The sequence below is a fragment of the Dasypus novemcinctus genome, chromosome 20 (genome assembly GCF_030445035.2).
Source record: "Dasypus novemcinctus isolate mDasNov1 chromosome 20, mDasNov1.1.hap2, whole genome shotgun sequence".
NCBI lineage: Eukaryota > Metazoa > Chordata > Mammalia > Cingulata > Dasypodidae > Dasypus > Dasypus novemcinctus.
Window position 1 is genome coordinate 23,199,839 of NC_080692.1, and position 15,442 is coordinate 23,215,280.

At 45.0% G+C, this 15,442-nt stretch overlaps 1 pseudogene; it reads right to left on the reverse strand.

Annotated features, from left to right (window-relative positions):
• Positions 1 to 12,746: 12,746 nt before the first annotated feature.
• On the reverse strand, positions 12,747 to 13,883 carry LOC101411593 (SWI/SNF-related matrix-associated actin-dependent regulator of chromatin subfamily E member 1 pseudogene; annotated as a pseudogene).
• Positions 13,884 to 15,442: the final 1,559 nt, after the last annotated feature.

A 15,442-nucleotide genomic window follows, 5' to 3' on the forward strand; every position in this document is an offset into this window, starting at 1 on the left:
GAATTTAAAAATAGCCACTAGGAAAAGGAGTAAAAAAAATAGTATAACTAATAAAAATTAAGAGATAGATGGGAGAGAAGCTCTACCAAGTTGTAGAATTCAATAAATTCTTCATCTGTGACAGTTGGCAGACAATCTGTTCTATCATAATTTGATAACTCAAGGTATATAGGTATAAGCATTTTATTTTAAGTTTTCATGGAAACCATAAGAAGAACAAAAACTAGAAACTAGTGATAGTAGTTGTCTCCAAAGGGTGGAGGAGGGGGGATTTCTTCATTTAATGCTTTACTCTAATGCAACTCTTTTTTAAGGTCATGTACAGGCAATTATTTCTACAATAATAGAAAACATTGAGCATTTCCAATAGGTCAGGGATAATTGTGTCCTGGTCAGCAAGATCTGGCCAAACAATGTTTTGATTCCCAGTACTGCCAAATCTACCTCCTAAGTAAGTTAAAGCCATTTAGGCCATAAAGGATATGCCCCACTCTGATGCCTTGCGGAGAGGAGTCAGGTTGGATTCTCGTTGCTTCTGTGGAAGGAATGAATGTGGGAGTGAGAAGAGGGCCAAGTCCCTATTTCAGGGTTGGGCTCCTGGGGGGAGAGCACATCTTGATTATTCAGAAGTCATCAATATCATGTCCAGAAAGACTATCTGGAGAGTAAGAAGGTACTATCTTGAGCAGAGGGAGGGAGATTACAGAGAACATAGAGAATGTTGTTACCATATTTTCCATTTGGTCCACACTCAATAACTGGACTTTCTGCCAATTTTAGTGCTCTATGTTGGAGAGCTTAATTTGACCTAAGGGGTGTAAATAAAAGACAAAAGATATGTTAGGCCAGACATCATTCTGTGAAAAGGGAGAATGTTCCAGGACAGATGGAATTCCTATTAATCTGCAATGATGGCAAATTTGAGCTGAGCACCCCACCCCCTGACTCTGAGGATGGGGTTATTTGCCCTGGGAAAGAAAGAGGCTTCATGCAGTGTCTCTACAATCCTGACGTCCATGCCCCCTATACAATTTCTGCTGGCTCCTGTCAAGTGTTGACTGTGTTCTATTATCTACATTTGGAAAAGCTTTGCCTAAAAGCTGAGCTCTTGCTTGTTTGGGAACCTCAACAGATAAGCCACTTAAACTTTCCTGATAGGTTTTCAAGGTGGTATTGAAGTTTCTGATTTCTTCTTGATTCATGTCAGCAAAGGAATCTGTCCTTTCCCTTTCCCACTGACAAAGTTGCAAAGACTTCTTTGAGTCCACCATGGGAGGGTAGGAAAGCACTCAAGGCTGTGTGGCCAACGAGCTAATGCACCACTGTCCTTGAGCAAAGTTCCTCTCCCTTGCCAAGCCTCCAAAACACACGGGTCATCTCCTTCTCCACGTGCCCTGCTGTCTAAAGTCCAACCCCTTATTTTTCCTTACGTGGCTCTTCAGTGTTGGACCTCAGCTGATGTTTCCAATTTCATCTCCTCCTTCTCTTTCCCAGAAGGTCCACGCTCACCATTCTTTCTCGACACTGGACAAGTTTTTGCTTTGTGTCTTTGCATACTTTCTTCTCTGTGCCAGGAATGCTCTTCCTCACCAATCAATTTTTGGAAACCTTCCTTGATGACCTCACTGGCTATTAACTGGCCTATCTTTTGGGCTGTTAGAGCAATTTATATGGGCAGCTGTATATTAGACTTGGCCCATTGTCCCTCATTACGCCTGTCTCTCCACTAAGGACATGTCTCATCCAATTCCGTAAGAGTGTCTGCCTGCACACAGCACATGCATAGGTGCCTCCACAGAGTAGCAGGTATGAATCTGAACTTTGAAATCTATCAGACCGGGTAGAAGCCCTGGTCTGCCTCTAACTTGCTATGTGAGTGGGGCAGGTTAAACAATCTGAGCCTCAGCTTCCTCATCTATACAATGAATGACACATCTGTCTCATTGGGCTACTATGGTGATTAAATCAGATCCCTCCTGTAAAATGCTTTGCACATACTAAATGCTCAAAGAAGTGCAACTGTAATTATTAGCAGAAAGAAGTGTGCATGGCTTCCAAATTTTTTCGGCCCCGCATTTTTCTCTCATTTTTTCTAAATCCCCTAAGCTAGGCAACATGGCCAGTAAAAACTTAACAAAATTTGAAGATGAGACCGTAAAATCACAAGAATCAGCCAACCTTCATGTGCTCAAAAACATGTGTTCCAGGTTGGAAGGGATGACAGATGAATGGAGAGAGAGCTTTTCCTCTCTTCTCTCCCGATAAACTTGTAGCTTCCAAACTTCTAGGAAGCCATCCTTTTAAATCCTTTAGAGGAGGCCATCCTCTAAAGACAGTGGTCACCATTCTGTGGGCAAGCACATAACACTGGAATATTCTTTAGTCTGTCTCTTTTCTATCCATCAAAACTGAGGAAGTTTTAGGTTCTCTGCCCTTGTATGTCATCACAGACTGTGTCCTATAGAGAACTAGTTCTAAAACCTCCAATGTCTTCTCTGTCGTGTGTGTGTGTGTGTGTGTGTGTGTGTGTGTGTGTGTAGAATTTCCATCAAAGGCTGAAAGCCTAGACTGAATCTCAGACACATGTCTTGTGTGCCGCCTGCTGGGCAAACACCCAATTGCAGACATTTCCTGTCCTTTCTAACAGCCTGCAATTAAACAGAAGAATATCTGTTCAATACAAGACTTTTCAACTTGTTTCCTTCTTTGAAGGTAACTGGGCAGTTTGCGGATCAAAACCGTAATGTGAAAAATGTGCTTCAGTGAGCTGAGCTCAGGAAATCCATGTCACAGAGAGGGAATCAGGGGAGAGTAGAAGCATGCGTTCCATGTGGATTCACCTCACCCAGACCCCAGAGGGGCTGGGCCACCGCTCCCCTCTGTGCTGCCAATGGGTGAGCTCACATATCTTTGGCTACAACTTGACAATGTTACAGAAGTGTCCTCATTAATGGTGCTTCACCAAAAAAGCGTGGCAATAACCTCGATTTCACGCTTCACGTGTCCAGCTCTGTGCTTTTCAAAGTACGTGTGCTATTTCAGTCTGGCGCAAACTCAGTGAGGTGGGCAATGACGTTACTTTGTAGGGGAATTGAAATGCCCAGTCCAAACTTTTTGGCTAATGATGTTCCCAGGGCTAGAATTCAGGGCCCCCTCCCCTCTCTATCCTCTCATACTACAGTTTATTTTCATATCCTTTTGCTCCAACCTCACTTGTGTGCCATGGATCTGGGCTCCCTGCCCTCATTGCAGTGATCTTGCCATCAGTCCCTTGTCCTCTAGACTCGCCCTTTAGTTCCTTTCTATGGTGGAGTCTGATTGTCTTTAAGACAAAGATTCAAGCATACCACTATGCGGATTGAAAAAACAAAATAAAAACCAACCTAAAGCTTTCCTGGGTTTCCCACTGCAAGCTGGTCAAAGCTGAACCCTCCTAGCCTCCAGCCTAACATCCCCTGGTGGCCTAATCTGACCCCTGACTGATGACAGCCTCATCTGCAGGCCCTTCCTTCCCTGCCCCCTCCTAATCTGAGCTCCAGACAAGGAGGTGAATGCCCTCCACTCTTTAGACATCCCTTCCTGCCCACCTCCTGCACTTCTGCTCTGAAAATAATTTCTTTCTGCTTCAGCCTGTCCAGCCCCAGACCCTCTCTGTGCTACTAATTCTGTTTGCTCCTCCAGATTCATCCTCCCCCTTCTCCCTGCTAGCCTGTGCCTCTGGAGACCATCACCCAGGCTCTCTTGTTTTCTGGATTTCAGTTGGATCCAGCCTTGGGAGACCCTAGAGGCGGTTGGAGGGAGGGAGAAGAGAAGGCTCAGGTTGCCCCTCTCCACAGCCTCAGCCCTCTGCAGGTCTGGCCGTCCCACTCCCACTCCATCCCCTGGCCCCTTCAGGCCTGGAGGTGGCCTGGAAGCTTCTGACACCAATGCAATGCAATTCCAGCTCTAGCTACCCGGAAGTAGGGCAGACTCCACAGGTTGAGGGACAACCCTCTGCAAGATTGCCCGTCAGCCACAGCCTTGAGTTTGGGGGTTCTCAGGCCTCTCACACTTCTGACTACAAATTCAAGGGTTCCCGCCACCTCCTCAGGTTCGATAACTCCTGACAGTGCCTCACAGAATTCAGGAAGTGTTTAAACTTATTTCTACAGTTTTATTATAGCAAAAAGGATATGAATAAGGTGGAAGAGATGAAGAGGCAAGGTGTGTCCACTCCCTGTGGAGGGGACAGTCCTAGAGTGGCCTTCCTCCCCTCCCTGCGACCCACAGATACAGCCTGTGCTCAGGCCATGGAGTCAGCCTGGCCGCATGAGACACAAACCCCTAGTAGATAAGGTGCATTCTTCCCCTCGTGTCCTGAGGACATGTGAACATTCACTGGAGAGAGCAGACTCCGGTGGGTGTGTTTCAGGACATCCAGCTCACACCCCGGTGGTGGTGGTATATCTGTCCCTGGGGAGGGACGGGGGCTCCTCCACTGTGGCACACAAACACAAGAGAGGGAGCTGCTGGAGGGTAACCTGCCCCCAGACCCATGACAAAGCTGTCCGCCTGCTCTTCTCTAGTGCTCAAACGTTGCTCCATCCAGGGCCCCGTGAGTCATGCTCCTGGCCACCCTGACACCTGCATTGGAGGGGGTAGGTACCTCTTTAGGTGTCTCCTCCTGACCGACACACCCCACGGAGTCAGGATGTGTCACCTGCCCCCTCACCCTCACCCCTGGGCACATCAGTGTGTATGATCAACCAGGGATTCTCTATGGCATCTGGAGTTTTCACCGGGCTTCATTATGTAGGAATGGCTGATTCAGTTGGTGCCCACATGGTTGGTGGTTGAACTCACTCTCCAACCCCCTCTCATCCCCAGAGCTTGGGCCAATATCAAGTGGCTCAAAGCCTCAACCCTCTAATCACATGGTCTTTCTGGTGTGGACCCTCACCCTGAGCCATCTCATTAGCATAAGTTCTTAGGTGTGGCCGGAGGCGCCACCCTGGATAATAGAGACAACTATCACAGGAAGTTCCAAAGAGGTGGAGGGATCTCCCAGGAATTGGGGATGAAGGTCAGCCAAGTTCTTCATTATGCAGCAGGTGGTCAAGGCTTCCTGCTGTCACCAGTGCCTGGACCACTGCCAGCCCTGCTGGCTCCCTCAGCACTGCCCACGCCTCTCCAGTCCTCTCTGGAGTATGCTCCGCTTTCTGCCAGGAGGACCCCGATGGACACAACCTCTTCCCTTTGGGTGATAACAGTTACTACCACTGAGCGTGCCGCACATGCCTGCATTTGAGCTTGCGACACCATCCAGGTTAGTTGTTTGTGCTATTCACAGTGCCTCTTCCATTCACCTTTGCATCCACAGTACCCAACATGCTCGCTGAAGGCCCAAAAGAGATATTTTGTTTTAAAGGCTACAGCACTTGTGATATTGAGGTGGTGGGTCTGGGCTTTATGGGGATCAGTTATTTTTATGAACAGCTCATAGCACGGACTCTACCCTCATCCTGATCATTCAAGTGGTTTCCCATGGTCATGAGGATGGCTCCATCAACCCCACCTACCTCTCTGTGGGAAGCTCTAAGGGAAGCCCCACACGGCAAGAGTCATTCCCTGGATGGCCAGGGAAGGAGGCCCTGGAGGAAGGGAGCTCTACGATATCAGAGGAGCTGCCTGGACTTGGAGAGCTCAGTCCAAAGGAGTATCTGCTGGTGAGCAGGCTGTCATCATCCTAGCTTGCCCCCTAACCACCTGCTTCAAACCGTGTCTGCATTGAGCATTGAAGGGGAGGCTGGGGTGGTCAAGGGTGAACTAGGGGTGCCCTGAGCCCACTCCCACTCAGCTCCTCTTTCATCCCACACTGACCTAAAGCCCAAAGCCTTTCTGGAGACGTCTGGGAAGAAAAAGCTCAGGGTGGGGCCTGGGTTGGGTTGGTGGGGATGGAGGATGGGAAGGAAACGTTCCTGTCACAAGGCTAGAGGCCAAAGCTCAGATGGGCCATGGCTCTCGTGTGGCTCCATCCTCCAAGACAGGATTTGGGATGCAGGTGTGTGCCCAGAGAGGAGAAGGACTGGGCGCTGGGGCCCGCACACACCAGCCTTTCCTTTGTAGTCTCACTGGACCTGCTCCTTTCTTGGAGTGTTCCCTTCCTAAATGCCTGCAGCCTAATGTCTGCCAAACACAGCAGAATTTCTTGTCTGGACTGGTGGCAGGAACAGTGTGTGTGTGTGTGTGTGTGTGTGTGGGTGGGTGGGTGTTGATTTTCCAGGTGATGCCCTCTCCTAAGGTTTGGTCTATTTTATTTGTTTCATGAAGTCAAATTATTGACTGCTGAAGGAACAGGGAGGGGACGCCTCCAAGGGCGGTTGGAAAGTTGGCCTTGGAGTCAACATTTGTCACGGCTAATCTAAAACTGCACAGTTATGTACACCTAAGAGGTAATTACCTACAATTGAGTAAATGAATTAAAAGACAAAGCTACAAAAACCTTCATTCGGGGCAGAGCTGACTTTATAAACCCCCCTCTTCTAACCCAACTTTCAGAGTAAATACCCTGAAGAGTTCCTCTGTGGCTGGTTCGTAAGTCCTGTCTCTCTGTCAATGTTTGGCCCCTGAAACCGACCTCTTGATTTTCCTCCAGCATGCTTGTTTCTTGGCCTTGAGTGCGACGGGCGGTGTCCCCCCATGTTGCTATATTGGGAATTCTAAGCCTGCTGCTGTTAATAAAGTGACATTTGACTTCAGATCTTAATTCTGGAAAGAGGGTCCTTTTCACTGACCATTCTTTTAGATGCCCTGAGGTCACAAAGTGGCTAAGAGGGTTGCCTCACGTGCAGAGGGGCATGTTAGCTGCTGGAACCTTAATAAATGGGATAGGCTTTGGATATCGTTTCCTCCTCAATGTCCTGAAATAAATGCACAAAGGGAGGGTTATGCCACTGGGAAGATGTAGCTCTGTCTTTGCCAAGAGCCCCTGCACATGTAGGCAGTGATGGGGTATATTCCATGCCCCTTACCACCAGTAGAGAGGGGAGGGGTAGGAACCAAGAACCACTGAATCAATGAGGAATTGCAGCACCTCAGTGCCCTACTCAGGGCAGGCTGGCACAGTGCTACACATGCCCTGGCCTAGTGCTACATACGCCTGTTCAGCCAACCCCTGCAGGGATCTGTCTGCTCTTAGCTGTCTGCTAGGGGTCCTGGACATAGGGAATGGGAGGTATCTGGATTGGCACAACTGATGCGGGGACCCCAATGTGGATATCCTTCCCCCCTCCTCTTACTTCTCTCCCAGGTGCCTGGGACTGGGAAGTCTGAATGGCACCCCATGCCAAGGTGTGGGTAGGCTTCCATGTGGCTGTCCCCGAGCTCCTCCTATTGCCACTGGACTCCTGGTGGCTTCTGGCCAAGCAGGGAGACTCCTCCTTACTCCAAAACCACTCCAGTGCTCAGGCATTGGCAGAGGCATGGCAGTAGTTCTCACTAGCCTTTTCTTAACTCGCCTCTGCATCCACAAAGGCTGGCCTTGCCACACTTTATGAACCGAAAGATAGGCATTTCCTGAGTTGTTCTTTTACATGGCCCTCCCCTGTGTGCCCCAGGTGAACGTGATCCACAGGTTGCCCAGCAATTCCTAACCATCCTTCAGGTGGGGCCTGACGTCTAGAGGTCACCCTTTATAATCAGGGATAGATGAGAGTTAAAGAGAGAGATATCTGGATACACCCAGATATCCAGATCCATCAATTTTAACATTTTGCCACATCATTCTATCTTCTATTCATTTATCTCTTTATCTATTGTTCTATTTATCAATCCATTTCCTGAACACTTGCATATAGGTTGTATACATCGTGCTCCTTGAACACATAATATTGCCATGTACATTTCCTAAAAACAAAGATATTCAGTTACATAACCACCTTAAGTGCAGTTACCAGGTTCAATAAATTTATCATTGATAAAAACCTTACAGTCATATTGTAATTTTTTCATATGACCCAGTAATGCCCCTTTTCTCTTCCCTTGCTAGATCCCATCCACAATCATGTATTGCATTTAATTGTCATTGTCCCTTTAGTTGTTCTTTCATTCTTTCTTTTTTTTTGAATTGAAGCAACAGCTATACACTATACACTTCCCCATTTCCACTGCTCCCAGGCATACCATCCAGTGGGATTAATCATATTCACAATATTGTGGTTCCCTCCTTGCCATCCATTTGTAAAATTTTCTCACCTCCCCAAATAGAAACCCTACATCCATTTTGCATAAACTCTACATTCCCCGTCCCCCATCCCTGGTAACTTGTACTCTAATTTCTGTTTCTATCAGCTTGCATATTCTCCATTATTTTCTGTGCAGTTACCATGGGGCTTAAATTTAACATGAATCTGTAACAATGTCATTTGCTTTGATATCACCTTGACTTCAACAGTATACACAAGCTATGTTTCTATACCCTCCAATGCCCCACTTTTATGTGGTTCTTGTCACAAATTACATGTTTATACATTTTGAGTACCAGACCACTGAATTCATTACATTTTATGAATTTATCTTGGAGGAAGTAAAAGTGGAGTTACAAACCAAAAATACATTAGTACTGGCACTTACATTTACCCATGTCATTTTACCCTCACCAGAGATCATCATGTCTTCCTGCAGTTTGGTCTATTGTCTATTGTCCTTTCCCTCCAACCTGCAAGACTCTCATTAGCATCTCCTGTGTGATGGTGATGAACTCCCTCGGCTTTTGTTTATCTGGGAAAGTTTTAACTTCTCCCTTGTTTTTTGAAAGTCACTTTTGCCAGATGAAAAATTCTCGGTTTGCAGTTTTTTTTTTGCTTTCAGCACTTTAAATATGTCTTTTGCCTTTGAGAAATCAGCACTTAATCTTTTTGAGGCTCCCTTGTATGTGACACATCACTTCTCTGTTTTTGGCATTCAACAGTCTGATTATAATATGTCATGGTATGAACTTTTTGGGTTCATCTTGTTAGGAGTTTGTTGAGTGTTTTGCTTGTGCATAGTTATATATTTTGTTAAATTTAGGAAATTTTCAGCCTTTATTTCCTTGAATATTCTCTTTCTTAATTCTCTTTGTGGGAGTCTCATAATATGTATGTTGGTACATTTGATGGCGTCCCACAGGTTCTATTCTTTGGAAGAGAGTCACTAAGTCCAGCCTACATGCAAGGTAAGGGAAATTAAGCTTTACTCCCTGAAGGGGGTATATCTATATATATATATCTTTGAATTTTTTCTGTAAGTAATATTTGCCTTTTCTCCCACATTTATTTATTTATGCAGTCATTTGTTTATATCACTATGGAGTCATGGATGTTAATGTATTTTGGAGGATTATAATCCAATATAATCATTATTTATTTTGTCACTCAAATTGTCCCAGTTTTGGCCATTGAAAGCTCTTTCTGGTTGGCTTCTGTGTCCTTTTCGTATGACCCTATCATTTTCCATCTTTGTGTGTGTGTGTGTGTGAGAGCATGTTATTTCTGACCCTACAAAATGATCCAGGTTCATCTTGCCTACACCATTCCAGCCCTACCCTCAGCTGTTTCTCCTAGGAGCCCTGGTTCCTTTCACTGGAGAATGATATTTAAACACCAAGGTCTGGGGGAGTGGATGTGGTGCCCACCTCCCACATGGGAAGTCCTGAGTTCAGTTCCCAGTTCCTCCTAAAGAAGACAAACAAACAATGAGCAGATAATGAGCAGACATTGGACAAAAAAAAACCAATAGCAGACAATGAGCAGAAAAAACAAACAAGCAGGGAGTGGCTGTGGCGCATGCAGTTGAGTGCCCACCTACCACATGGGAGGTCCTGGGTTCAGTTCCTTTTGCCTTCTAAAGAAAAACAAACAAAAAAACAATGAGCAGACAACAAACAAAATACAATCAGCAGAAAACGAGTGCAAACAACGAGCACAAACAACAAGCAAACAGACAAGGGAGCTGTATGGGGTGGGGGGAACAAAAAACAGTATCTGGACACTGAAGATACTGGTTGCTACCGGGGAGTCACTGCTTTGGGGTCCTCTCAGCAGAGAGAGCTAGGAAATATATGTGGGTGTGCTAATACATACAGACAGACATATCTATAATTCCTTTAGTGTCTATTTATATGTATAAATAAACATGAGTTCTTAAAATAAGCATGAGTTCACATGACTACCTTCAGCTCAATCCAGTATCACCAAGCCCCTTCCAGCCTTCTTCCTTTACTCTCTTAGTTTATTAACAGCTGCCTGGAGCAATATACCAGAAATGGGTTGGCTTTTATAATGGGAATTTATTAGGTTAAAAACTCACATTTCTGAGGTTGTGAAAATGTCCAAATCAAGGCATCATCAGAGATGCTGTCTGATGAAGGTCGGCTCCTGGCCATCCTGGACTCCTGCCACATGGCAAGACACGATGGCCGTCTGCAGTCTGGGTGTCTGCCTCCTTCTCCAGGCTTCCTGCTTCCCCAGGCACAGCTGTGGGTGGACAGGCATGTGGCTCATCTCTCCCCTCTCCCCTGGCCTTGGAATTTCTCTGTCTCTGCTTCTTTTTCTGGGTGTGTCTCTGCTTTCAGTCCTTCATTTATAAAAGACTCCAGCAAGAGGAACAAGACCCACCCTGGTGCATGCCTCACTGAAGCAATCCAATCCAAGACACCCCTAATTGTATCCAATCCAATCCAAGGGTCCCACAGCCACAAGAATGGATTAGCTCCAAGAACATGATCTCCCACAAAAAGCTTCAAACTCTCACACTTACCTACCTGCAATTTCTTTCCCTGACAGTGAGAAACTGTTGGATCCCATTATCAACAATTGATTTGCTGACTTGTTCAACCCTAGTAGTCATGTGAAGTAGCTTCAGAAATTGCTAATCTGTACCTCTGGTTTACAGTTTTGTATATCAATATATTTTCTTTTTCTAATGTAAACTTTTTAGAAGTTTAAAATGCATATATAAAAGTGCACAAATCAAAAGTGTATGGTTTAAATTTTCAAAAACTGAGCATGTTCTGTGAACTTACACCCAGATCAAGAAACAGAAAATTACCAGAATTCCAGAAATCCCCTTAGCCCTTTGTCAATCATTTCTGCCCACAAAGGGTAAGCACTATTTTGACTCCTAGCACTACAGGTGAGTTACAACTGTATATGATCCTTATAGAAATGGAGTCATACTGTATTGTGCCTGCTTCTTTTGTATGGTGTTCTGCTTAGGGACCCATCGCCATTCTTGCAGGTAGTTGTCATTTATCATTATTACTGTGTATGCCTGTATCCTGCTTTCTTAAGACTATACTATGAGCTATGTTCTTTGATGTTAAATATATTTCTACAATGTGATATATAATTCTGTCCAGTGTTACAATTACATGTGTTACAGTTGATGATAGTATATTTTTATAATTGAACTATTAATTAAAGTTAATGATTTAACTTAAAAAAATAACTACATGTTATTCTATAGTGTGATTAAATCATAAACTATTCAAATATCCTCCTAGTGTTGGTCATTTCATTGGCATCTGGTTTTTGCATTATAAATAATTCTGGCTAATGATACCTTAAGAATTGATGGAAGAGTGAAATAATCATTCCAAAGCCTCAAAAGTAGCCTGGCCATATCTTGAATTCTATATTCCACTCTGGGCTCTTAGTCTTCAGAGGACCTGCAGAGGAGGGTGATAAAAGAGTCTGGAAACTATGACATGAGACTCAAATGGGGACCTGGGATTATTTGGCTTGGGGTGGGCAAGATAGCTATTTGCAAATATTTGAAAAGGGAGTAAACTTCTTCTATGTTTTGAACTAGAAGGAGGCAGTTTCTTCTCTAGCATAAGTAAGGTGACCAATCATCCAAACTAGGACATTTTTGAGAATGAAAGGGGCACTAGTAAGAATGACACCTGGACAACAGAAATAAAGCAGGACTGTCCCAGGCAACCTACTCTAGGCACAAGAGAGTCTTCCTACTGAGCAGAGAACTGACTGAGAAATGAATAGGCTGCCTTGCACAATACTGATCTCTCCATTATTTGAGGTATTCAAGAACTGTTGATATCATCTCCCATTCATCCCATTGATGAAGGAGGGATTCTGGCTCTAGAGTTATAGGGAAGGCCAAACTCGTGGCAACTTACACTAGAAAAATTAGACTGACAGCAGCTCATTAATCACATTTACTCAGCCTGGGGAAGGACACCACACGCCACACAGGGCCACATGGGCATTCCACTTGGGAACAGAATGAACAGGCAGGGGCTGTTGGAGGCAGGCTGTGTACTGTCAAAAGGGTAGGGGTACTGCATGGTTCCTGCAGGAAGATGCGATTAACTTGTTTGAATAATTCTGCAGGTGGACAGGGAACTGGAACCCCCACCTCAGGACTAAGCAAGAATGCACCTGATCTGTTTGATAAGGAGGGTTGTTTGGCTAGGGGACTGTATAAGCAAGTCTTGGTTTGCCAGGGCTGCTATGACAAATACCACACACCATGAGGGTTTCTTCTATCAAGATAATATATCACACCTTTTTAATCTTTTTATTTTGAGATAATTTTAGACTTACAGCAGAGTTGTAAAAATTATACAGAGAATTCCCTTATACTTCTTATTCAGCTTCGATTTCAGAATTTAATATAGGATCTCACATTGCAGAGTTTGTTTGTTTTTTACCCAAAAGTTATTGCATTTTAAAAAAGTATTTAGAACACATAAAACCTGGTGACATCTATTCTTTTTTCTCACCTTCTAGCCTGGGATCTGTTTGTGGCTCCTCCACTGCTACACCATTGCTCTCAGAGCCAGTGGTGCTATCACTGGTCCCCTCCTCTGCCATCCGGCGACCCCCTCCTCCCACTTCTTCACCCTTCTGTTGGTTTTCTGTTGTTTCTTCAAGGTGTGTCTCCTCGTCTCCATGGGATACTCTCCTCTTCCTTCTTTCCTTTGATTTGATGAACTGCTTGCACTTCCCCAGGACTACTGCTCCATGGTCAGCTTGTTCTGCTGTCTCTTTCTCCCTCTGTTGCCTTTTGTGGGTTTGCTCCTGTGCAATTTCAGCTGCAATTTTCTCTGTATCCACTTCTACCTTTAAACTGCACAACCATTTAAGTTTGTTGTTAAATGAATCTGTGCTTTCCAGGACTTTCCTCTTCCTTTCCTTGGGTTGCTCTTCTGTTTGAAGAAGTTCTTCTAGTTTTCGCAAATGAACCATTTAAAACTGGGCCTGTGGTTTGAGGACCTGCATTCTAGCTGTTGTGACAAGCGACCACCACACTCTCACTAAGGGTTTCACTGATGAGGTGGTGGTTTCCCTGGCAATGAGCAGTAGAATATGCTTCATTGAGGAGCCATCATGATCATCTGGATCTTCAGCAGAGTGAATGCTCATACAAGGTTCTCCTTTCTCCCTGCTAGACTGTCTTCCTCTAAAGCTGCTTCTGCATGACTTTTTGCATTTATGGAAGCAAGATAACGTGGGGGAATTATGACAGGCCTTCCTAGACTCATCGTACTCTATCTTTTCTGTTTCGTACTCATTTAAACACTCTTGTTTCTCATCATCAGTGAGATCTTGCCATATGCCACCAACAATCTTGCTGATCTCCCAGAACTTTAGGTCAGGGTTGGAAGCCTTTACTTGGCCCCAGATATTTCTGCTATACCTCAGGTAGGGCATCAGTGGCTCACCTGGTGGCTCTGGGGGTTCTGAAATCATAAGACCAGAGGGTGCCATGACCTGGCTGTTGGAGCCTGAGTTCCCTTCCAGCCTGTAGTTGTTGGAGGTGAGATGACTGTATGGCATGTACCCCACAAGCCCTGGGGTGCTGGGCATTTGTGCTGCAGGAGCTGGAGGGGGAGGTGAGGCATGAGATTTAATTTTGACATTTTGGGAGATTAAGTTCTCAGTTCCTTGAGCATGAATATACAGAAGCAGATGTGGCCTCAATCATCTGGGCACCTGCCTACCACATGGGAGGTCCCAGGTTCAGTTCCTGGTGCCTCCTAAAGAAGACAAGCATGACAGTGAACTGATGCAACAGGCTGGCATGGTGAGCTGATGCAGCAAGATGACACAATGGGACGACACAATGAAGAGACACAATGAGGAAACACAATGAGAGACACAACAAGCAGGGAAGAGAGGTGGCTCAAGGGATTGGGTACCTCCCTCCCACATGGGAGGTCCTGGATTTGGTTCCTGGTGGCTCCTGTAAAGAAGATGAGCAGACACAGAGAGCACACAAAGAGCAGACACAGCAAGCAGAAACAACAAAGGGGTGGTAGGAATAAGTAAATAAAAAAAAAAAAAAATATATATATATATATATTTTAAAGAATGAATATGACATACTATAGGCAGAAAAAGCCCTGACTACACCTCCCTTTGTCCCATGTTGCATTTTGTTGTCATGCCTCTTCCAGTATGTAACAGGTCCCCAGTCTTCTCTCGCCTTTCATGATCTTGACACCTTTGAAGGTCCTTTGACCACTCGTAGCATGTTCCTGCATTTGGGTTTGTCAGATGTTTTCTCACGACTAAATTAAGGTTATGAATTATTGAGACTATTACCACAGAGGTGATGCTGTCCCCTTCCACGGGCACCAGATTAGGGGTCCATGAGGTTGCTCTGTCCCTTTACTGGTGATGTTGACCTTGATCACTTTATGAAGGTGATATCTGCCAGGTTTCTTCATTGTAAAATTACTATTTCCAATTTATAATTAACAAATGGGTACTTCGAGATCATGCAAATAGACTGTTTCTCCTTAAATTTTTGCCCACTAATTTTAGCATCCTTCATAAATCACCTTTTTATGTTTATGCTGAATCAAATGAATTCCTACAGAACAAAGCATACTAGCAGAGAGCTGACTTCCTAGCTTAGAGCCATCTGCTTTCCCTCCTCTATACTTGGCTTGGGTTTTGTCTTTCTGCTTCTTTCCTCTCTCTCCCTGCCTGGCTTTCTCTGTTCTCCAGTTTATGTGGTAGGGTACATGGCAGTCATCAATGCCTCTCATTGGTTTGACAGACCAGGTCCAGGAAGGACTCTTAGTTCCAAGCCCAAGTTCTTGGAGAAGGGACTTTGTTCATGTTTGGATCAGTAACCAAGCTCTGATCCACTCATTTGGGCCCTGGGATGAAAGACGAACTTGCTCATTTAAGTCTGTTTGGAACCCATTTCCGTTTTGGGATGGGGTGGAAAACGTCGCTAGAGATCTTTATGAACTAAGCAGCCCTTCAGTGGGTAACAAATTCACAAGATCAAACAAGTCTGTGGCACAGTCAAGTAGAATACAGGTTCCCTGACTCCTCAGGCGGTGTGTCTTTGCTTGCCAACGCTGCTGTGACAAATACCACACAATGGCTTGATTCAATCCATCACACAGTGTGAGTTCCCTTCAGCACCTTGATCCACTCTTGGC